The sequence below is a fragment of the Pleurodeles waltl genome, chromosome 1_2, assembly GCF_031143425.1.
Source record: "Pleurodeles waltl isolate 20211129_DDA chromosome 1_2, aPleWal1.hap1.20221129, whole genome shotgun sequence".
Taxonomy (NCBI): domain Eukaryota; kingdom Metazoa; phylum Chordata; class Amphibia; order Caudata; family Salamandridae; genus Pleurodeles; species Pleurodeles waltl.
In genome coordinates this window covers 1,103,411,700-1,103,434,032 of record NC_090437.1, presented here as the reverse complement: position 1 = coordinate 1,103,434,032, position 22,333 = coordinate 1,103,411,700, and positions in this window count along the sequence as shown.

Sequence of the window (22,333 nt, the reverse complement as noted above, 5' to 3'; positions counted from 1 at the left end):
CAGCTCTGGGGAGGGAGTGAGCATCTGTCTTGGTGACAGATTTGAGACCCTGGTAGCCCACACAGAACTTAAGCTCTGGCTTGGCACCAGGAGCACCGGGAGCAGCAGCCTTGGCAACCAACAACACTGGGCTGAAACAGGGACCACTGGACTTCTCTATCACCCCAAGAGCCAGCATCTTGGAAACTTCATCCTCGATACTGGACCTCACTTTGTCTGGCACCCTGTAAATTGTATTCTTCACAGGTGAACTGTCTCCTGTGTCAATGTCCTGGACACACAATTGTGTGGGTCCAGGAGTGAGGGAGAACAGGGAAGAGAACTGCTCCAACAACTCTTAGCAGCAGTCTCCCCTCTGATCTAGAGTCAGGGAGTCAGAGAGATTAACACCCTCCACTGACCCATCACCTTCCTTGGCAAAGAGGAGGTCGGGGAGAGGCTCACTTTCCTCTTCCATGCCCTCATCTGTCACAAGGAGCATACTGATTTCAGACCTCTCAAAATGAGGCTTCAGTCGGTTGTGGTGGAGAACCCTTAGGGGGTGTCTTGGGGTCTTGAGGTCCACTAGGTAAGTGGCCTCCGCGTTCCGCTCCTTAACTTCAAATGGGCTTTCCAGCGGTCCTGGAGAGCTCTACTGGCTCCATCACCCACACTTTGTCACCAGGTGAGAATTCAACCAGAGTGGCCTTCCGGTCATCCCACTCCTTCATCACCTCTTGACTGGCCTCGAGGTTGCACTTGGCCTGCTTCCAGAAGCGCTGTGTCTGATTGCGGAGGCCCAGCATGTAATTGACCACATCCTGGGGAGGTTTCTTGGGAGCTTTCTCCCATCCCTCCTTTACTTTGCTTAGTGGTCCCCTGACAGGGTGACCATAGAGAAGTTCAAAGGGGCTGAACCCCACCCCTTTCTGGGCACCTCCCTATAAGCAAAGAGAAGGCATGGCAAGAGGATGGCCCACTTACGCCTCATGGCCTCAGGTAGGCCAGTGATCATGCCTTTTAGGGCTTTGTTGAATCTCTCAACAAGCCCATTGGATTGAGGATGGAAAATGGTGGTAAACCGGTAGGTTAACCCACACTCATCCCACATGGACTTCATGTACGCTGACATGAAGTTTGTGCCTCTGTCAGACACAACCTCCTTTGGGAACCCCACATGGGTAAATATTCCCATCAGAGCTCTTGTCACCACCGGTGCAGTCACTGTCCTTAGAGGGATTGCCTCTGGATAGCGGGTGGCATGGTCCACCAAAACCAGGATAAACCTGTTGCCTAAGGCAGTTTTGGGATGCAAGGGACCAATGATGTTGATGCCCTCCCTTTCAAAGGGGGTCCCAATTACGGGGAGTGGGATCACTAGCCTGGCAGGTGGGACAGGCCCTACAGAAGCTATCTGAGGCTACCTGCATTCTAAGCCAATGGAAGTAGGTGACAAGCCTGGCAAAGGTCTTGTCTTGGCCCAAATGCCCTGCCAGGGGGATGTCGTGAGCCAGGCCCAGTAGGAAGGCCCAGTAACACTGGGGACACACATGCTGCCCCAGCGGCCGGTACCTTAGGCTCACTGTAGAGGAGATCATTCTTCCAATAGATGTGGTGATTGCCAGAGGATTCATCTGCTGCTTGGGCTGAGGCCTGTTGCCTCAGACCCTTAAGAGTGGGGCACTCCTTCTGGGCTTTGCAGAATTCCTCCCTGGTTGGCCCACCCTCTACCTGCCAGCCAGAAAGTTCAGGCAGGTTACCCCGGTCGGTAATGTCCTCCCCAGTTGACTTAGGGACCCCGTCCACCACCGTGGGAATATCTGGGGCTGGTTTCCCTTGCCCCTTGCCCTTCCTCTGTGCATCTGTCTGTGCCATTGTTCCAGGCTCCAGACACCATTGACTCCCTTCCCGGGCAGCCATGGACCTTGTGGTCATGCAGACTCACTCAGGCAAAACTAACATCTCCAGGTGGGATCTACCTCCTTCCAGGCAGTGTGCTCAAGATCATTGCCTAACAGGCAATCTACAGGCAAGGCAGGAGTCACAGCTACTTTTAGAGTACCAGAGACCCCCCCAGTCAAAGGGAACCAGAGCCACCTGTAGGTGACTCTCGCCATTGTCAGTGACTATGACCTGGTGGAATGTATTAGGGATGATTTGCTCTGCTGACACCAGCTGACCCCTGTCTGGCTCCTGTGTTATGCAGAGCCTCCACCCTTTGCCCATCAATGGTGACCCACTGCCTATTCTTGGAAGAATTTGCAGGCATGTGGGCTTTTGGCACCATTTCCTTATCTCCGAGGGATACTAGTGACATCTCTATCTGCTCCCCAAAACTAACTGGGGCTGTCTCCCCCCAAGCGCTACACTAGCCAACCTGGGTGTCTGCCCTCCAGTGGAGGGCTGTGCCCTCTTGGGGCACTGGGAGTTGCCCTTAGAGTGTCCATGGTTGAAGCACTCTAAGCATTTGGGGATGAACTTCCCTTTGTTCTTATAAAATATTCCTGGCCTCTTTTCAGACTCAGGCTGGGACTGGGTAACCCCACCCCTCTGGGAATTGTTTTGGGGGCCTTTTGAGAACTCCTTATTCTTAAGTTTCTCCCCCCTCTTTCTTCTGTTGGGAACCCTGACCACCTTTGTGGGTGCTAGTCTAGCGGTCCACCTCCTCAGCAAGCTTCCTAGGATCAGTCGGCTTACTGTCTACTAAGTGCTGGCACAACTCTGTAAAACAAATTATGAGCATATGCTCTCTCAGAATCAAATTATATAATCCGGTGTAATCATTTACTTTGCTGCCCCGTACCCATCCATTCAGTGCCTTATTTGAGAAATCAAAACAGTCTAACCAAGTTTGAGTGGAGAGTTAGGTGCTGTCCCTAAATCTCTGACGCTACTTCTCAGGAGTCAGCCCAAACTTGGCAAGTGGAGGGAGGCAGGCAAAAAGTTAGGGGTGACCACCCTAAGGCTGTCAGATCTAACAGCCACCATATGTAAAATTACTAGCAGTGATCACCTCAGTGTGTCAGGCATGGTTGCAGTTGCAACATAAAAAAAGGTTTGTCAGTTTCAAATCTGTTTACATGGATAACTGCAATTCCGCTATCACCAAGGCATTGATATTAGTAATATGTCTACTGAATCTCATGTGAAATATCTCTCAAATATAAGATTTGAATATATTTTAGAAATTCAACTATTTTTTTAATCTAAACATCAGGTTATGAGTTCTGAAAACACACACGTTTGTCTCTTATATACACTCAATTTTGGTATTTATCAGCCATGGCTAATCCTAATGGGCTGAGGGGCCACGTCCCCTCACCTTTTGCCCACTATAAAGAATCTCAGTCAGGCTGAGCAAAGGTCAGCCTGAAAACACTCTTTATTTTCAGGTCAGGCAACAGGAGATAGACAGTGGGAGTGACATCTTCAGCCTGGAAAGCACCTCATTATGAGGGGGAGTGTCACTGATTGACTCAGACTTGGGCACTTCAGTACAAAGCCCTGAATTGCCCATTGCCGAGTGTCAATCACTGACATCTGGTCACAAAGTGGGGTGGGATCAGCACTCTCACTGACCCAATCCCACTCTGTGATGAGTGTGGGGCTGCTGCCTTCCCTCATTGGCTAAGGTTAACCAATGAGGAAGGTAGAAGTCCCAAACCTCCTGGGACCTCCTAGGCTTGGGTCTGCTGCCTTTCCTCCGCTGGTGACCTTAGGTCAGCCAATGCAGGAAGGCAGAAGTTCGATCCTCCTGGGATCTTCCAGGCAGAGCTGCGCAGATAAGTATGATTTTATTTTTAATGTTTTGTATGTGCATACTTGAATATTTGTGAGTTTTGTGGGTGTATATGTGTGTTTGTGCCCTTACTGCGCCACCTGCTAAAAGTACAGACCGTCACTGGTATTCAAATATTAATTCAACCAAGCTTGCTTATTCACAAGGCTGACCTGTGTAGTGTGGTGAGACTATGACCCTCATTTTAACCCTGGTGGTCTTTTGACCACCGGGGTTAATGTAGCTGTATCACCGCTAACAGGCTGGCGGTGTATACTGCCACATTATGAGTGTGGCGAGTGGCCAAAGCCAACCCACCACATCACCACTCATACCACCTTGGCGGTATGAATCGCCGGGCCAGAGATGTGCATCTCTGACCCGGCCGTCCACACATGACCGCCAGTGGTATAATGAGCTGGCCTACTGCCATGGTTTTCGCTGTGGTACCACCAAAATGAAAACCATGGCAGTAGGACTATGGGTGACAAGAAATTCCTTCCCTGTCACTGGTAGAAGGCTCCCCCAACCCCCCAACAATCACCTAACTAACCCACCCCCCCTAGAATCACAGCACCCCCCACCCCCATCTCCCCTGGAATCAAGGCACCCAACCCCCACCCCCCATGGAAATACAGTGCCCTTCTGAGCCCCTCAAACTCCCCCACCCCTTCCCCGCAATCATGCACACACACACACCCACATGCATGGCGTATGCACCCATGTACCACCACTTCCATACACACATTCACTCACACTCGTCCATATGTGCATTCACTCACACATGGTCACAGGCATACAAACTGACATGCAGACATGCACTCACGGTAACACTCACACACACATTCACTCACATGCATACTACCATGCATATGCCACAACACTCACACACGCATTCATACACACGCAGACATCATACCCCCCACCCTCCACCCCACTACCCTGACGGACGCCCGACTTACCTTCTTTGAGGAGGTCATCTGCAGAGAACAGGAAGGGGCATTGCTACTGCCAGCAGCGCCCTGCAAGCAGGACACCTGCAGGCCATGTGAATGGCCATAATATTGCTGGTGGTGTCCTTCTGGCAGGGTTGTGCACGTGGTAGCACCGCCCAGGTGCCTCACCCGACAGCATGGCTACTGCCGGATTTCCACCCTAATTGTTGCGGAAATCCGGCAGTGTCCATATTATGGATGGCAGAAGACGGCCAGCACTTCCTGTAGTTCTAGGCAGACTCAATAGAGGAATTATGCAACTTGCTGGGAGGTGTTAGGGCTGTAGTGATTAATGGTTATGATGTGATAAGACTGAAGTGTGTGATCATGTGCTAACGGTTAAAGATGTCCGTAACAGAGCTCTGTGTGTGGTGTGGTCATTTACATGCTCCTGGGCTGGGAAGGACACTACAACTGGCAAAGCAGGGGATACGTGCCCCAAAGAACAAAGACTGGTCTCCCTCAAAATTTACAATGACGCAGCTAACTGCTTGTGTGTGCCACATGTGCCCAAATTGATAAAAAGCAATTTGAAGTTGCTGTGTGTGGAGTCAAAGCCATCAGCCGCAGCCCATATACAGCCCTCAAAGAAGTGAAAGGCCCTGTAGAGGAGCACATTTAAAAAGCCCATCAGAATCTGTTGGTAAGCGTGAAAGAAGAAATATTGCGATGCACCGTAACACGAGCCATCATCGATATAAATCAAAATGCTGAAGGCATTGACAACCAGGTGTGGTGCAAAAATCTAAATGCAACAATGATCAAGTGCGAGGAAAAAAAAGTTACTTAACATCAAGAAAGACAATGAGCGCATGGCCAGAGCTTGCACAGGTTAACAGTCCAGGTGAACAGTGGCAGTCATCTGAAAAGTATATGCTCTCAACTGTGATAGAAAATAGAGTGAAGTACGACACAGCTATGTTTCTGAAACAATCACCACCATTTGACACCACCAGATGAACTGTGTAGAGTGAGGCATTAGATTACTTCATCAATGCCCTTTAAGAAGTAGATGACAAGAAAATCATTAAGTATTTAAAGAAAATTAAGAAAATCTCACAGACTGATGCAATATCGTACTGTCAGATGAAACAAGCATCAGGTTCCAGGTTCAATCCCGTGCCGAATGTTGATTATGAAAAGTACATTTTCAATCAAGCGAAACAGCAATCTGGTGAAATAATGGATGAGTTTGTTGAAACACTTGATGTGCTTACCATACAATGCATGTCTAGTGTTTTTAATGATGAAGAAGCCATACGCCTCAGAGTCATTGATTGCTGTCTATTAGACTTTTTCAGAAGTCGCATGTTGAGAGAGATACTCAGTCTAGAGAAAATAGTAATGGCTGAGAGCGGTAACTTGCCCAAGGCTTTGTGCATCTGTCCTAGTTGGGGACTGGACACTTACAGTGCTCTGGTGGGGGATGACATTTGTAGCCACCATTTATTCCTTCCTCTATGGAGTGCTGACCGTACGTAGTAGTTTGAACAGTTGATTCATGTGTTTCTGAAGGATCTTGAATTTAATTGGAGCTTCATTTCTGACAGCACTGTGGCTAGGATGGCACAGAGGCACGCAAGTTTGTCTATCACTGGACCCCATGAGCAAGCTAAGGGCAATTGGTCTGTTTCAGACTTTACTCACTGTATCAGCAAGTTTAAGGGACCTATTTTGGAATAATTTGGCGTAATGTAGATTGCTATAGTGCTATGAAGATCAAGTTTTTTTTCCTGGTATGTTAATGTGTTGTTGGAGCGAGTCTATCAAAGCATCCCAAGTGTCACTTGACCCTTCTTTTTGTAGTGTTGACAGGCTCCAAACATCTTATGAGTTAGTTCTAAGCTGATCTGTGCTGTGAAGGGGGAACTGTAGGAGTCCATTTGGAGCCTGTCTAAGCCAGAAGCTGCTGGTCTTAATTTCTGGACTTGAGGAGTGGATTCTATAGAAGAGATCAATGACCTTTCAAGATGAGGTGACCTGTTCATTTGCTGGCTGAGAGCTGCCACTGTTTTGTTCAAGGACTGGTCAATAGGAAAGGACAGTTTTGCAGGGGGCCATCCAGCATCACCCTCAAAGTCAAGTGGAGAGATCAGGGATGCTATGACTGGTGCTGGTTGTGTATGGACAGAATGCAGTTTTGTAAGAAGATGTCTGTCATCACCCTCAGTTTCATGTGGAGAGTTCCGGGGTTCTATAGATGGTGCTGATTGTTTAGGAGCATGCTGCACATCAGCAGTGATTAGGAAACCCTTCCTTTTTTCCAGGTGACTGGCATTGGCAGGTGTGGTGTTATTACTTCTTGTAGCAGTGCTACCAGTTGAGAATACTTACATAGAGGTTGCCACAGTTGTCTGCATAGGGCCAGACCCCAGAGTTTCCACTGCTGTTACGACCAGGGTGAGATTATCTGTTGGCAGAGTTAGCTGCTTGTTTCTTGCTTCCTTACTTGTTACTGCCCATTCCTCCCATTTAAAAGGTGCCTTTTTCTTTTGCTCTGTTGTCTTCTGTGGCCATTAGTCATCTTGGGTGCTTGTCGATTGTTGAAAAGATGTAGGAGAGGGATGCGGCTGCAAGGGATTTTGTAGGCCTCTTGCATTCTTATTATGTGAGAACAATGTGTCTATTTGGTCCTTCGGAAAATCAAACTTGCTTAAAGGGTTTATCTGTTCTTCTGGCTGCTGAGCTCCAACAAGCCTTGCAGATAAAAGAAGGCCGTTACCCTGCTTAGACTGCGAGCCATTTGAGAGGTGGGCTCAAGTGTGTCATTCTTACATGCACATATGCACCTCTATTTGCACCTTGTGTTTATCACTGCCACCCCTGTCTTTCCTGATCGCATGTCCGCCACTCTAGGGACTTTATTTTCTACCAGGCATGGGGAAGTGCTTAATTCAAATCAGACAATGTCAATTAACTGAGTTCTGGCCATGGTAGGAGTACAAACGAGAAGTCCAACTTGCAGTTGCCATTGGTCTGTGTGCTACCAGCATGCTATCAGTTGATTTAAGCAGGTTTTCTGTTGTGAATCGGTGAGTTGTTGGGATGGCCTTTGTGAGCTTTTTTGAAATTTCAGAGCCAGAAGAAGCAGATTTAAGAGTGAGGAGTGCTGCCGATGCTGAGGTGGGTACATAACGGGGGGAGCAAACACCGGCCACAAAATCTTCAACACAACCCTAACTTAGCAGGGCTGCTTTCATGTGGTCAGGCTCAACTGTGTGTGGAGTCCTAGGCAACAACCCTGCTATGTTGCCGCACTTACCATCTGCTTCCCAGTGACTTTCAAGAAGATCCAGTTGGCTAACGGGTCCAGCAAAGAGTGCCAAAGCAGCTAAGTGCTCCCCTGCTCCTGCTGCTGAGGAGACCCAGCTCCAGATGGTGATTCTGGCTCTGCTTCTCTGAGCCCTAGAATGTGTGCACCCTCCACTGGCAAGTCTAGACCATCCGAGCAGCCAGACACGTTGCTGGCACATGTGTGGTGTGTGGTCTGGAGGTAGGCAGTCAGGTGATTGGTTGGGTTAAACACGTAGCAGGAACAACTCCGTTGTTTTGAAGTCGGAGACATCAGGCGGCAAGCAGCAGCAGCAACCGGGGCAATCCATGGAGCCAGGCTGCTCCAGTCACTTGAGCCACCTCAGTTTGTCTCAAGCCTTCCCTCAGGGACAGCGAGGAGCGGCGACATCACGAGTATTCTCAGAGTCTCTCTGGTCTCCAATCATGACTCTGATCGCGGCTCTTCCTCCAACATAAAGCATGTGGAATCTCAGAACCAGAAGCAAAACGTTCTTCACAGAACTTTGCCTAGTGCATGCCTGCTCAGTTTTGCCACTGCTGTGGACATGGGATTGATATCTCTCAATTACAAACTTTGAACTCAATCTGAAATTGCAAGTGAGTTTCCCTCATTGTTTCATGGCCTAGGAAGGCTTAAGATAATGAAAGTGTGACTTCAAATTAATGACGGGCATTCACCTTGTTGCCCAGCAGCACCGTTGAGTCACTTTTCACTTGCAGGAGCTGCTGAGAAACAGTTAAAAATGCTTTTGAAACATTAAGTGTTCCACTGGTCCTATGTCATGGGTTTCGCCCATAATGGTGGTGCTAAAAAAAGGCAGTAGAATGCAGTGCAGTGTGCAAGAACGACGTCATGGTCCACATATAGCAGACATGATCATGCAAGTGAAGAGTGCCAAAGTCTTCTCCCATCTTGACCTGACCAAGGGATAACATCAGCTCGAGTTGGAAGAGAACTGCAGGTACATCACTACTTTCTTGACTCATGTTGGTTGGTTCAAATACAAAAGGTTGAGTTTTGGAGTGTCATCAGCTGCTGAAATATTTCAGGATGTCATACATCAAACAATTTAGCCTGTCATGCATGCTTTTAATTATAGTGATAACATACTAGAATTTGTAGGAACATGACAAGACTCTTACACATGAGTGCCAGTTACTTGCTAATTCAGGTCTCGCTCCAAATACAGTAAAGTGTGAGTTTCACAAGACCAAACTTAAATGCTTGGGCACATATTCTCTGATGGGGGAATGACTCCTGACCCACATAAAGTGCAAGAACTATCAGCTACTTGCCTCCCCCACAAGATGTCACTATGCTTTCTCCTTAGATATGGCCAGTTATTGCTCAAGGTATATTTGTGACTTTGATACAGTGAGTTCCCCATTAAAAGACTTGACAAAACAAAATGTCCCTTTACAGTGGTGTGTTGAACGTGATTAACTTTTCAAAAGAACAAAACATAGAATTGACAAAGCAACCGAGATGGTCTATTTTGACCCTAAGTTACATGCTGAGATCACAGTAGATGCGAGCCCGGCGGGGCTGGGGGCAAACCTTGCTCAACATAATGGTTAGCTGAATGCGCTGAGGCATATTGTAGCCTATGCCAATCCAAACCTGTCTGACACGGATTGTGGTTAATCTCAGCCAGAGAAGGAGAGTTTAGCTGTAGTGTGGGGCTGCAAACATGTTGTGTTTCTATACAGAAAACCTTTATAATTACCGACCACCAAGTGCTGCTCACTACTTTTGGAAATCCGAAAGCCAAGATGCCACCTCGCATTGAAAAGTGGGGGTTGAAACTGCAAGAGTACAACTATGCAATTGTACACAAGCGGGGTAAAGATCTGAACCCTGCTGATTAGTTTTCACGAGGACAACTACACCATCACAGTACAACATCCAAAACAGCTGATGAGTACATTAACTTCATTGTGAGGTCCAGTACATTGAACAGATTATTGCGGCTACTAATGCCTATAAAAACATTCTTATTCATAATTTCAACTTAATCGAGGGAGACAATCACTTGATTTTTTGCTGATGATGTAGAATTTAAATAACATTTACAAGATGAACTATCCATAACCAAAAAAGGTGTTGTATTGAGAGGCTTGAGAATTGTCATACCTGAGAGACTCAGAAAGCAAGTCATCAAACTAGACAACGAAGGACATTGCAGCATTGTAGCCACCAAAAGAGCCCTAGGAGACGGAGTGTGGTTCCTGCATTTAAACAAGTGAGTTGAGCAGGAACTCAAAGAGTGCCATCTTTGAAACTGCTTTTTCCCCAAAGTGATGCAGCATCCATTGACAATGTCTGAGTTTCCTGCACAGGTTTGGGAAAGAGTTGCAATTTATTTCGTTGGGCCCTTAGGAAACGGACATAATCTCATGGTAGTCATTGATGAGTATTCACACTTTCCTTTTAGTAGAGAAGTTATCATCAACAACCCATGACAAGGTCATCGAGCGGCTGGACGACATATTTGCAGCATGGGGTATTCCCGCTATTCTCTAATCTGACAATGGTCCATCATTCAATAGCAAAGAATTGAAGGAGTTTCTAATCAGACTAAATGACAAGCATCAAAAGAGTACACCTCTGTGGCCACAAGCCAATGGAGTCGAATGATTCATGGGTACCCTCAAAAGGTAATTCAACAAGCATTGATGAAAGAAATCAAGTTAAACCAGTCGTTGTGTGAAGCCCTCTGTGTGTATCGTTGAACTCCTCACTCCACAACTGGTGAGAGTCCTGCCACCTTGCTATTTGGGAGAGCCATCCGAAACAAACTGCCAAGGTGAACAGTGGGCCAACTTTTGAATGATGATATGGTTTGTGCTGCAGACACTTTACAAAAGTGAAAACATATGCCGACCAGTGTAAAAAAGTTCAGAAAACAGTCTTCAATGAAGCAAACTGGTCCTGGTGAAACAAAAACGAAAACTGAAAACAGAGACTTCATTTGCTGTCAATCGTTTGAGGGTGGTAATGTACAGAGAACACATGGTGACGGCACATCATCCTGGACAGTCCATCACACTGGACTTCATCACATTTAAGCACCTACCTTGATGTTGATCATTTCCTGTAATTATGAATGAGGCAATCCAGCCTTACAGCCCAGATCAAGCATCAGAACTGGTGCCACCAGTGAACAACCAGAGTGCATTTCATCTATCTCATACCACTTGACCTGGCTGACCAGTGGGAGTGCCTCAATGACTTATTATAGTGTTGTGAGACTGTGCGCTGGGGCCCACGCAGTTCTAGGCAGACTTAATAGAGGAATTATGTCACATGCTGGGAGGTGTGGTGATTAATGGTTATGATGTGATCAGAGTGCAGTGTGTGATTGTGTGCTGAGCAATAAAGATGTCTGTTACAGAGCTCTGTGTGTGACGTGGTCATTTACATGATTCCTTGATTGGGAGGATGCTACAAGGCTGCCAAGAGGAGAGCTACTTACAGGCAATAGAAGAGATACCAGTGGGTGATGAGGTACTCATTGGAGAAGCCTAGTAGAAATGTAAATGAAAAAAGGAAAAAAACTATGACGTAAACAATACATGAAAACTGATGATATTGCCTAAGGGAAAGATACCTGTATAGACTATGAATATAATAAACCACTATGAACATGGAGGAAGTTGTATTTAAGCATAAAGGAAATATGAGCTGGTGTTGAAGAAAAGCATGTAGGCCATCATGAGATATACTGGAATAGTTGCCCCATGCCTGCAGGTAGTTATCGCTAGGACCTAGTTTCCATTGAAAAAACATCTTCTGACTTGGTTATATCTTTAGCGCCATTTGATGAATCTTTATGAAATTTTCCAAAAGAAGTGTGCCCAAGAGTCTTGCTGTACAGGTAAAGTTTCGGGGTGATCACTCAAGTGGGGAATGAGAAAAAAGTAAGATCAAAAAATGTATGTTTCCCATTTTAATTCCCATAGGAATTTTGAACATGACTACAACCCAAACTGCTGGATGGATGTACACCAAATTTGGCAGAAAGGTAGTTTTTGGTCCAGAAAGCATGTTTTTCGATATTTGGTGTATCTATTGAGTAGTTTTCAAAATATTAAAGGGAAATGAAATATAACTATCTAGAGCCATGGATACCAGAGATCTCGTGCTGAGATCTGATCTGCTGTCAACATGTCAACCAATTGTTGGCAGACATTTTATGACTTGGCTTCAGCCGAGTCTCAAAGGTAAAAGAAAACAAACTAAAGGGGTTAGGGTAGGAATGCCCTAAATCCCGACTCTTGTTGCAGGGGTCCCCACCAGGTAGTATTTTTTTTTTAATTCACAAATTTTGCAGCTAATTAAAAAAAAAAGGTGTTGTCTCCCATGCTTTTTTAAATTTTTGCCCCTGGGTGGGTAAGGTCCTGGTGGTATTGCACATTTAATAATTAAGGAGGGGAAAACGTGGGACCCCCTCCTAAGGCTCTTAAAAGCCCCGGGGACCACTACCTGCCTGGGGCTGTAAACAAAAAAATATAGTGACCCCTGACCTGATTTAAGGTCAGGTTTCGCTCCCCCACGCCGCGCAGCTCCACCTGACTGTGTCCGTGCCCTCTACCCCGCCCTTGCTGCTGCTGCTAGTTCGAGGCCCTCCACCACCTGCAGGCACCTGCCTGCGCCTCATCCCTGGTGTCTAGTGGTTGCCGTAAGTATTGTGTGTCTGTCTTTTAACTGTCTTTCTTTTGTGCCTTTTTTACTGCTTTATGTCTGTTTTTCAGCCTCTTTTTCCTTTTCTGTTAGCGTTTTTGCCTTTTTTCTCCTTATTCTGTCTGTTTTCAGCTTCTCTTAAGCCGTTCTCTCTGCTCGCCCTTTCCCGCCGCTACGTCCCCTGCGGCCCTGCCCCCCTCGCATCCCTATTCACCCACCGTTCCCGCCTCCCAGCTGCTCCTCCCTCCCACTTCCCCTTCTTAATGGCAGCCGCTGCACGGTGGAAAGAGTGACCACGACCTGATTTAAGGTCGGGTTTCGCGCCCCACGCTGTGCAGCTCCACCTGACTGCGTCCGTGCCCTATTCCCTGCCCTCGCTGCGAGTTCGAGGCCCTCCACCACCCACAGGCACCCACCTGTGCCGGAGGCACGCCAGAGGCAAGTCTGTCTGCCCCCTTCTGTGCCTGGACCGTGCATGGACCGTACCCAGTGCCAGACCCCCTGGCCCCGCGTTCCCCATGCCGCCCGACACTGCTACAGTGCCAACGACATCCACGCCCTCAACACAGGCCGGTCTGCCACCTGCTTCTAAGCCATCCTGAAGCTCTCCCACGGAACTGCAGCTTCACCTGCCCCCAAGCATCACGCCAGAACCAAACACAACCACCTCAGCTCTATCGTCCTCAACACCCGCTCCATCCACAAGCACGCCGTCGAACTCTGGGACCTCATCATCCCCGGACGTCGTCTTCCTCACCGAAACCTGGATGAACCCCTCCTCAGAACCCGACATCACCATAGCCATCCTTGAAGGCTATAAGATCACCCGCAGAGACCACACTAACAGATCGGGAGGAGGGATCGCCACATTCCACAAGAACACCGTCATAATCTCGACCAACACCGATGACGTCCTTGACACCACCGAACACTTACATTTCCAGATTCACATCGACGCCAACACCACCCTCAGAGGAACTCTTGTCTACAGACCCCCCAGCCCCTGGCCACAGTTCAGTGAGTCCATCGCCAACATAATCAGCACCCACGCCCTTGCCTTTACAGACTACATCCTCCTCGGCGACCTGAATTTTCACCTCGAGAACACCAACGACAGTAACTCCACCATCCTCCTCGGTCTCAAACAACTTGTCACAACGCCCACCCACTCTGCCGGCCACACGCTCGATCCCGTCTTCTCCTCCAGCAGCCACGTCACCTTCAGCCATGCCACCGAACTCCACTGGACCGACCACAGTTGCGCCAACTTCACCTTCCAGAAACCCACCACCCACAACAGATCCCCAGCCGCAGCTGGAACAAGATCACTGAAGACCAGCTGATCTCCATCCTCGCCCGAGCTCCCCACCCATCACCACCGACCCCAACACAGCTGCCCTCAACCTCAGACAATGGAAAGACGATTATGCCAACACCCTCGCCCCAATCAAGAAACCCTCCAACAGCCGCAGCAGCACTAAGGCCATCTGGTTCACCGCCTACCTTCAGGCCTCCAAGCAGGAGTGCCGAAATATCGAGAAGAAGTGGCACCCCGAACAAACAGAGAACAACCACACTGCCCTCAAGATCGCCATCCGCGAGCACCACCAGCTAATCCGGACCACCAAGAGATCCTTCTACAAGGAATGCATCGACAACAACGCTCACGGAAGCAAAGAGTTCTTCAACATCGTTAAGGAACTCGCCAACCCCAAGTCCTGCTCCAATGACACCCCTCCTTTGCAAGACCTCTGTGACTCCCTCTCCACCTTCTTTCACCGCAAGATCACGGACATTCAAGACAGCTTCAACACCTCGACCCCCACGACTTCCGCGGCCACCACAAACCCCTATGCACCGGACGCCAGCCACATCAACCTCCTGCTCTCCTGGACCCACATCAACGATGAGGACACCCTCAAAACCATGATCACCATCCACTCTGGCTCACCCTCCGACCACTGCCCCCACCATGTCATCAACAAAGCAAGCCCCATCATCGCCCCCCAACTCGGTATGATCGTCAACAGCTCCTTCGAGACTGCCACCTTCCCGGAGAGATCTCAAGAGCTAGCGGCCCATCTCCCTCCTCCCCGTCCCGGTGAAGGTCATCGAGAAGATAATCAACGGCCAACTGACCCACTTCCTGGAAGACAACAACACGCTGGACACCTCTCAATCCGGTTTCCGTAGCAACCACAGCACTGAGACCGCCCTCATCGCTGCAACCGACAACATCAGGACCATGCTCAACAAAGGCGAAACTGCAGCCCTTATACTCCTAGACCTCTCTTCTGCCTTTGACACCTTCTGCCACCACACCCTTCGCACACGCCTCCACGACGCAGGGATCCGCCACAAAGCCCTGGACTGGATCACATCCTTCTTCTCCGGCAGAACCAAGTCCATCTGCGGCGTTCCCCAAGGATCCTCACTCAGCCCGACCCTATTTAACATCTACATGGCACTGCTCGCCAACATTGTCCGATCCCACAACCTCAACATTATCTCCTACACCAATGACACCCAGCTGATCCTCTCACTCACCAAGGACCCCGCCACCGCCAAAACCAACCCCCACGACAGAATAAAGGCTATTGCCAACTGGATGAAGAGGAGCTGCCTGAAACTGAACTCAGACAAGACGGAGATCCTCATTTTCGGCTCCAACCACTCTGCATGGGATGACTCCTGGTGGCCGGCCACCCTAGGAACCCCACCGACGCCCACCAACCACGCACGCAACTTAGGGTTCATCCTCGACTCATCGTTCACCATGACCCAGCAAGTCAACGCCGTCTCATCTTCCTGCTTCAACACCATCCGCATGCTCCACAAGATCTTCAGGTGGATCCCCACCGAAACCAGAAGGACGGTCACCCAGGCCCTCATCAGCAGCAGACTGGACTAAGGCAATGCTCTCTACGCGGGAACTACAGCCAAGCTCCAAAAAAAACTGCAACGTATACAGAACGCCTCCGCATGCCTCATCCTCGACATCCCACGCCACAGTCACATCTCAGCCCACCTGAAAGATTTACACTGGCTCCCTGTCAACAAGAGGATCACCTTCAAACTCCTCATCCACGCTCACAAAGCACTCCACAACGCCAGCCCTGCCTACCTCAACGATCGACTCACCTTCTACACTCCCAACCGTCAACTCCGCTCTGCCAACCTTGTCCTCGACACCGTTCCTTGCATCCACTGAACTACAGCCGGTGGCAGATCATTCTCCCACCTCGCCGCCAAGACCTGGAACTCCCTCCCCGTCCACCTACGACAGACCCAGGACCTGCTGACCTTCAGGAAACGCCTCAAGACCTGGCTATTCGAGCAGTAGCACCTCTCCCACCCCTCTACCCCGCAGCACCTTGAGACCCTAATGGGTGAGTACCGCGCTCTACAAATGACTGATTGATTGATGGAGGGGGCACGCATACCCCCAGGCCTCGGGACCACAACCTCCTTGGGGATAACTATGCCAAATTTGTGGGGGTCATGCGTATATCCCAGGCCCTGGGGACCACCACCTCCCCAGGGCAAAACACAAAAAAAGATGGGGGGGGCGCACAGACCCTGGGCCCTGGGGACCACCACCTCCCCAGGGCTAGGTATGCCAAATATGCAGGGTGCACAGAACCCCCTCTGGGACCCTGGGAACAACCACCTCCCCAGAGCTATATAGGAAATAAAAGATAGGGGGGCCGACAAACCCCTATTGCCTGGGGCCACTCCCTCCCCAGGACCAGGAAGTCATTTTAAATGAAGGAGAGGGTTGTGCAGCCCTTTCCAGGGGCCTATACGGCCATGTGGACCACCACCTCCCTGTGGCAAGCCAATGCTAAACAAAGGAGCCATTTGTGGCCTTAGGGACCGCAAACCCCCAGGCCCCACCCTTGGTGACAGCTGCTTGCTTTTGCTTTGCAGAATCTGTGACAGCTCCCACCGAGCAAAAGCACACACCCCGCTTCCACCAAGCAGGAGTTGTCAAAAATGCACTCACTTGCTGGAAGCAGGGTTTTCATCTCTTTCCCTGCCTGCAGACATGCGGGCTGAGAAAGAGATAAAAGTATTGGTCTCACACGCAGGGAGCTGTATGTTCAGCAATTCCCTGCATGCAGGAGCAATGCCTGCTCCCGCGGGAGGCGGGGAACCAGCTGGCACCGCAGGGGCCTTGAGACTCCCACCGCGGTCCTGACAAATAAGAAAAAATAATTAATCCTGCCAGCGTATTTATGGTAGATAAATTATCAGGGCAGGATTCATTCTGGCACAAAGCTCATTTCACAGAAGTTAAATCTCAATGGGAAGCATTTACAGATAAAAACAAAGAAGGTGCACAAATTGAAGCTCTACTTCTGTAAAGTACTAATCATCCGAACTTCATGTGCATGGGCAAGGCAAAGCAAGTGTATTTTCTCTAGAATTTCACTGCAAAAAGTTTTCTGTACGTTTTTTGTGTTTGCATCCTTGCTTTTTTTAGTGCAATATCTCACGTAGTGACTGTGATGGGTTCTTTCTTGTCACCTGCTGCTGATACCACAGATAGTGTTACCCCTTTTAAAAACTACTAGTATGTAAAATAGCCTAAAAGCTCCACACTTTCGGCCCTGCCCCATATACATTAGTGATATACAACGTCTTCCCCCATTTTCCAAGGAAGATGGACATCTTAATAAAAGGAGCCCCCAAGCTTGTTTCCCAGTGATTTTATAGACATGTTCGTGGAGCACAGGAATTTGATCACATCTCCACCAAACAAAGAAGCACTTCATAAGACCCTTTAGCCAACCCCTGCCATGCACTGCCAATGGCTGTGCGTGGCTGTGGTTGGATTAACGTAAAGTAATTAGAATGACTTTATGTTAAAAAAAATAGAAATCTCTGAAAAAAAACAAAGGTTACAGGGATGTTATGGTTAGGAAATATAATTTAAAAAACATAAAAAATTACTTTAAAAAAACAAAGGTTATAGGTATGTTATAGTTGGGCTTATATTTCAAACATACAAAACCATAGAAATTCGGCTGCTGTAATGAGTTATTTGAAGTAACTAGAACTCATGCCCTAAGACAACTATAACTTGCGCCCTCGCCATGCCCTACTAAATACCCCAGATAATACAGCACTCATGACATTTTTACTAACATCACTGATAACATAATTGTCAGTAACAATACTGATGAGAAAACTGTGCATGAGAGGGGTGTGAGTTATAGTTACTTGAAATAACAGCTGAATTTCTATGGTGTTGTACTTTTGAGATGTGAGCCTAACTAGTTATAGTTACTGAAAATAATAGCTGAATTTCTATGGTTTTGTACTTTTGAGATGTGAGCCTAACTATAATGTTCCTGTAACTTTAAGTGAATATTTCATGTAATTTAGCATGAGGTCATAAAAACATATAATGCCGGTTCTATGGAGAGGTCAGGCTCAGGAACCAAGGAATACTCAAATAACAGCTTGACGTAAAACTGACTCTATACAGTCAAAAAAGAGGAAAAACCAGTCCCGTTTACCATTACAACCGGAATTGAATGAACTGGCTGGTAGACCTATAAAGCAAATTAAATCGTACACTTTTGTTTCTCACATCACCCTGCAGAATACATATTGTTTCTTTCTCCTTAAAGGTGGAGACACAGGAAATCCGCTCTGAAATGTGTTTTTCTATTTAATCAAAGCACATGTTGTGCTAATTAAATGAGTTCTCTGAACTGTTCTGAGTGTGAAGGAAGAAAAAAGCATCAGGAGCAGTAGAAAAACATTATGCAGAGAAATACACAAAACAAGCTTTTTCGTTTAATGCATATTTATTATCAAAGCCAATATGAAAATAGGAAAGGAACGTTTCCTACTAAAGATGTAACTTGAAAAACCATGTACACAGGAATTCCGTTTCCATCTCCCTTTCCAAATCTTCTTCTGCTGGTTTCTTCCTCGTGGAGCAGGTGCATTTGCTACTAAAGTTGCAACTAAGGAATCTACCAGTGGGTGCAGGAGTCTTGTAACCTGTTTTTTAATGAAAAAAGACCCACCCTGACCAAAAGCTGTCTCTGTACAGCCCATTTAGAGACAGACACACAAGAGAGCAAAGCAGTCGGCCTCGACCTGCCCAGTATCTCCCCCGTGTGCCTACACCTACTACTCAGAGCGAGAATGACCACTGTCTCGGACTGGAAACCAGGTAAATAAACAGGCATACTAGGTATGGACATCTCAGATCTACAGAACACTGGAAGATGTTACCCATGTGTGCCTTGGAACCTCTGAGGTTTAATCATTTACAGCTATACACTTGAGGCATACCAGGGAGACTGCCTTAGGAAAAAAATGCAGAAGAGAGGTACATCACTAGAGAGGTGTTTTACAGTAGGGGATGGATCATAGGAGAGTGGTAAATTAAAGGGACGTGGAAGGGAATGAAGAATGTACTTCATAGGACAGGCACTCAACTGGAGTTAAGGGTATTAGAGAAAGATTGCTTCACTGGGGAGAGGTGCTTTTATTAAAATGTGCTTTACTGTGGAGAGATCAATTACAGGAGAGGGGTACCTTTTGACAGAAGATAGTTTTTTTCTAAAAAAAGAGCTGCTTTACTAAACGGAGGTGTTTACATAAGAGGGATGCTTTAGGTCAAGAGGGATTACTTATAGTAAAGGTGCTTCGCAGGGCACGTGCTGTACAGTCGGTGTACGTTACAAGATGGGATGTATTACAGGAGAGAAATGCTTACAGGAGAAGACAGCATTATAACAGAGAGGTCCTTTACCAAAGATAGGTGCCTTATAAGGAGAAGGCTGTTGAACAAAAGGGCCTGTTTAAGGGAAAAGGGCTTCATAAGGTGTGTGCTTTACAGTCATTGTACTTTAGGGGAATGGCATCCATTACAAGAAAGAGATGTTTAATCGAGATAAGTGCTTTACCAAAGAGAGATGTTTTACAGGAGAGAGCTACTTTACACAAGAGAGATTTCTTTACAGGAAATGTTCTTCATAAAGTGTGTGATTTACAGTGGGTGTACTTTAAGGGAGTGGGATTACAGAAGAGATGTGCTTATAGGAGATGAGTGTTGTATACAACAGATGTGCTTTACTAAAGAGCGGTGTTGTTTACAGGAAAGGTGCTTCGAATGTCTGCTTTACAGTAGGTATACTTATTCAGGATGAGGCTGCATTACAGGAATAGGGTTGCACTAGAGGTGATGAGGCTATACTAGAGGGAATCCTTTAGATGAGATACTTGCTTTAGAGAGGGATGCTTTATAGACGAGAGGTGCTTCAGGGACGTGATGGGCTTTAGAGGAGAGGGGTACTTTAGAGCAGAAGTGTGCTTTACAGGACATATGTGGTTTAGACAACAGAGTTGTTCTACAGGAAACAGCTGCTCTGTAGCAGAAAGGTACTTCAGAAGGCAGAGGTACTTTGCCAAAGAGTGATGCATTACCAAAGAGGGGTGCTTTAGAGCGTATAAGTGATATGAAGAGGTGATGTGCACTGAAGTATGTAATGATACAAAAACCAAAGTGTCTAAAAAGGTAGATTCTTTACGTTAAAGGCTTGTTTTAAATTAGGCCAATGCACTAAAAAGGAGCAGATGTGATTTAAAGGGAAGACATACTTTGCATGACCTGAAGAGTCTTCAGATAAAAACAGTGATGTAAAGCATGTGATTATTTCACAGCACTGCAAATGAACGTTTAACCCTAAAATCCAAACATACATTCAGTATACTGTAAAGCACTTGTTACTGTTTGGTAGTAATGCTAAGCTTATCCTGCTTTTGGAATGATCAGAAATGCATCCTCCATTTAACTCTCACAATTTAGGCGGTCATTATAAACACAGCGGGAAAGCACGCCGACCACCGTGTCGGCGGTGAACAGAATCCCGCCGTTGGCGGTGAATGGAAACCCGCCATATAATGAACAAAAAACCCAACACCGCCAAAAATCACCAGACCACCACTCCAGCCATGACTCTGTTGGTGGGAATCCCAGACCTCCCCACCCCGCCACTGCCAAGCACACCCACATCCCACCCTCCAAATAATGATGCACAAATCACCTCGGCGGACAATAGAGGCCAGACGACCATTGGGAGCGGCAAGTGGACTCAACAGCAAGAAGTGCACACATTGGATAGGCGTATGACCCACACGCCTGACACACATCCAGAACCCAGTCCCAACACCATTCACCACACTCACCATGTCCCCCCCCAAACATCCACGCTTCACTGAAAGGGAGTTAAGGACCATGGTGGACGAGATCTTGGAGGTAGAGCCACAAATCTTCGGGGTCGAGGTGCAGCACACACCCATCGCCAGGAAAATGGAGCTGTGGCAGACCATTGTGAACAGGGTCAATGCAGTGGGACACCATCCATGCACCAGGGATGACATCCGAAAGAGATGGAACGACCTGCGGGGAAAGGACCGCCACCAACACCACCCGACTACACCGACTGGGAGGAAAAGGTACTGGCCATCCTGCACCCAGAGGGACTCACTGGACTCACTGGAGGAATGGACTTGTGTAAGTCATCTACAATTACCCCATATCCACCACACTTGCAATGCATGCACCACGCCACCCCACCCACATCCACCAAGCCCTACAACCCAACCAGGCATCAGCCACTACATCCACCACCCTGAATGACCACAAACCCACTAACAGGCCCACAACACTTCCGCTGTGCACAGTCACCCACCCCTGCATGTACCCACATTGGAACGACATCCCCCAAAACAATGCAACCCCACACTGGTGCTAAATGCAATGTCAACCTCACAAAGGCACCCTGGAAGGCCACTGAAAGTAATACCAGCATAAAATAGCACAGTCCTGTTTACGTCAAAGTTCATGCATATGTAACAGACATGTCTATGTCCCCCAACAGGCACCACCGCCCATGCAACCCTAACGGACAGGACAAGGAGTGCCAGTGGCCCCCAGGGATACAGAGGCAACTCACAGGACACTGGTGAAGGATCCCTGGACACTGATGAGCAGGCAGGCCCCTCACCCAGTCCTGGACTCTCACCATGCAGCAGCCCCAACCAGGAAACCACTGTCACCCCTACCATCCAGTCAAGACCACGAGCCCAGGGCAGGAGTACCCACACCAGTGTACCCAGGGCACAAACTGGTGGAACACAGGTACAGAGGCCACAGTCTCCCACTCCCAACATACAGGAAGGTGAGGGCCCCAGTACAAGTGGTACTGCCAGACCTTTGCAGGGGACACAGGCCACAGGATGGATGCAGCAGCCCAGGACGTGCTATCCGAGGTATTGGGGGGCCTATCAACATACCCAAGACAGGTTGGCACTGATTGTGTCCACCCTGGAGCACAGTCAGAGGATGCAGCAGGAACAACACCAACGGTGGAAAGAGCACAATGCCACAATGGCCACCATAGCAGGAGCACTGCTGTAGCTGGTCAAAAACCAGTCTGACACCCACACCGGGCAATAGGCCCCCACAACAACACCGGACAACCAGCATCAGATGACCCCAGCAGCAGAAACATCCCAGGAACTACCCTCACAGGAAACCCAAAGGCCTACCATGTCATCCCATGAAGCTCCACA